Below are 3,588 nucleotides of genomic sequence, written 5' to 3' on the forward strand. Positions count from 1 at the left end.
TTCCCTAATCAGGGATTGAACCCCGGGCCCCAGCAGTGAAAGTGCCAAGTCCTAACCACTAGACTGCCAGGGAATTCCCACATTTGCTTTTGAATGGAGAAACGGGTCAATACTCAGTTAAGAATGTTTTCTTTCTTTCTTTCTTTTTTTTACTTTAAACATCAACTAAATCTGCTACCCAAACCTCTAGTCCTGTCCTTAGAAATAACTCTCTGTTGTGAAAGATAATGTACTGCTTTAGAAATGCAGAGGTTCATTGTTTTTTTCTTTTTTAAGGAGCATGGTGGCATCTTTTGCTTATGAAAATACTATCTTCAGAGATTCTGACTGGTACTCAGGAATTCACAAATTCAATTTTATAAAGCTTTATACTCATGCTCACCAAAAAGGCTGGTTCACAATTTGATACAAAAAATATATAGGAAAAGTGCTACCCATTAAGGATTCTGGAATGTCCAAGATGTGCTCAATATATGTTGAAAAATAATCTCCTTTTAGAATGACCTAGTGGCCTACCCGTTTTTTTCTAAATTTTATCCTTGGGGTAAAAGGGATGGGGATGGGCTCTATAAGATCAGTGAAACACATGAAACGTACACCAGGTCAAGGAGCCTTTACATATGGGGGAAAATAGAGGATTCTGAAGGCAATCTTCTACACAGAATATGAATATTAAGAGATTCTGGAAGCCTGAGAAAATTCTTGGAAGGGAAGAATGATAGTCCAAGGTATGGAAAGATAAAGCCCAGTTAAGTACAATGTAATAATCAGCTCTCCCTCGGCTCTCTAGCTATCTCTTGAATCACCTTTCTTCGATTTGCTTGAGTCCCATTATTTCCCCACAACTCAGGTCCCAAAGCAGAATTCATTATCTTTCCTAAAACACTGCTCTCATGGATGGCATCACCACCAAATGCCTAAGACTCATCCTCCCACTCTTTCACGGCCTGTGTAGTCAATTACAAAGTCCCTTTGCTTAAAGCTTCTAGATACTCATCAGATTCCTTCCACTGCTTCACTCCCATTGCTTTGGCTTTAAGACAAACCCTAACCGTGTCTTGTCTGAAATACTGTACTAGCCTCCTCCTAACTGGTCTCCATGTCCCCACTGTCACCATGTCTATCCCTTCCCCACACTCCCAGCCAACCTCTGCTCTGCCAGAAAGATCTGTCTAAAAATCTTATCTTTCCATTTCCTTGTATGATCTCCCTTGGCCTAATGAATACAGTCCAAACTCTTCAGTGTGACGTGGGAAGTTTTTGTGATTCGGCTTCTACTTGTTCAGCTGCTTTTCTCACGGTTCCTCCCTCCATATACTGAATGTCCTGCTCACACGAGGATGTCTTCCCCACGTGCTCTTCTCAGCCTGTGATTCCCTTTTCTCCCTTGTCTGTCTGATCAACCTCTACTTGTCCTTCTATTTCTTCTGACTGCCTACTCAGTCGATCTCATCTCTTTCATTCATCCATGAGCAAATAACTGTGAAGGTATAAAGCTGAATTAGCACACAGCCTACCCTCAAGAATCCTAGTCCAGTAGAGTTCAGTGTAAATACAGCAGCAGGTTGAAATGGGCACATGAACCGAGAGATGCCTGGCACTGTGCTGTGAGGGTTCAGAAGAGGGAAACAAAACAATGGTTTTTGCATTTGCATCCTATTGCCATCTTTCTTAGCAGAAATTTAAAACCACAGACTGCAGGCTGATCCAATATAGTGTCTCAGTTATTCCCCAAACATTACATATTTAAATTTATTCCTAGCATAAGCCATAGCTAAATGCAGCAATGGTGTTGCTGTAATATCATGTACAAGTGAATGTATTTCCTTTTTTTACTGTTTTTTGCTAGGTACTAATATTCAACAAACATCTCACGTATAAACACGATATTGAAGTTCGTTCAGCTGTATTATTGTGGTTTATCTTTTGTTCTGGTTCATAATTAACGATTTTTTCCTAAATGTACTTCAGCTATCTGTATAATAATCCAGCCACATTTACTCTATATTGTGGCTCAGTATTAGTTAAAGTACTTGCTGAAATACTGTAGTGGCATTTGCTTTACTGTATTATGGGATCTCCAGTTACCAGTAAACTTGCTGTGTGGCTGCCTGCTATGTGGCAGTATTCCAGGGAATCAAAGCGTTTCTTCTGAGATTTGCAATTGCCATCTTTCAGGGTTAAGAGTTCTGCAAACCCAGAATTGATGCCTTCCTGCTGGATTACAGTATTGGTACTTGCATGAACCAAATAATACATTTTTCCTCACAAAATCAATTTCAATACATGTTTGATAATGTGCACTCATCCCCACATCCCATAACACAAATTTCATTATAAACTGGAGGCATATTTTATATACCAGCAAATGTCAGCAAATAGAGCACTTCCAGTTAAGGGATTTGGGGAAAGATCTGTAGAGGAAGTAACATTTCAGCTGGGCTGTGATGGATGGTTTTTTAGCAACACAGGACTTACTGAGAAAATAAAAGCAAGTCTAGGAGGAAAATTCATGAAGGTAGGAAAGTTCAGCGTGTAATTGTGGCCCCGCTGTAACTCAGGAAGACTACGAACAGTGTGTATAAAAGGAATTTTAGGAGGAAAAATTGAAAAGCTAGATCGTGGAGCCAGATCATGGAGGCCCTGAATGAGAGGCTGTGAGTATAGAAGTTCATTCTGTAAGAAACTGGGAGCCATTTAAGGGGTTTTTGTTTTCATTGAGCTTTAATTGAAATATAACATCGTGTAAGTTTGAGGTGTACAGTGTGTTGGTTTGATAGTTTATATATTGCAATATGATTACCACCATCATGTTAGTTAACACCTTTATCATGTCAAATACTTATTATTATTTTGTGTGTGTTGAAAACAGTTAAGATTTAGCCTCTTATCAACTCTGAAGTTTATAAACAGTATTGTTGACTATAATCACTATGTCGTGCATTAGATCGCCAGGATTTATTTATCTACTTGTTTTGGGTTTGTACACTTAAATATCTCCCTACCCCTGGGCCCTAGTAACCAGCATTCTACTCTCTGTTTTTACAAGTTCAGTTTTTTCCTGTGAAAAACTGTATGTGAGATCATACAGTATTTATCTTTCTCTGTCTGACATCTCACGTAGCGTAATGCCCTCAAGTTCCATCCATGTTGTTGCACTTGGCAGGACTCCCCTCTTTCTCATGGCTGATTAATATTCCACATCTTTTTTATCCATCCATCTGCTAATGGACACTTAGGTTGCTTCCATATCTTGGCTCTTGTGAATAATGCTGCAGTGGACATGGGTGTGCAGATATCTCTGAAGGGTTTTTATTTTTAGAATGGAAATAGTACAATAGCTGCCCTTTGAAAGAGATTAACCTGGCAGCAGCACTTTAAATGGATTAGAGAGGAGCTGTGGGAGGTGTGCAGAGAGGTGTGTAGAGAGGCCAGGAGTGCACATAATGTACCATAAATACGATGAAGGTCTAAACCTGAGCAGTAACACTGGGAGCCTGCAGAAAAAAGAAGAGAAAGAAAAATAGGGTAGAGATTGGATTGAGAGAATTCATTAGTTATTTGGATGTGGAAGGCAAAGGAAAGAAG

This window comes from Monodon monoceros, unplaced genomic scaffold, assembly GCF_005190385.1.
Source record: "Monodon monoceros isolate NGI ecotype Baffin Bay Population unplaced genomic scaffold, NGI_Narwhal_1 Super_Scaffold_6, whole genome shotgun sequence".
NCBI lineage: Eukaryota > Metazoa > Chordata > Mammalia > Artiodactyla > Monodontidae > Monodon > Monodon monoceros.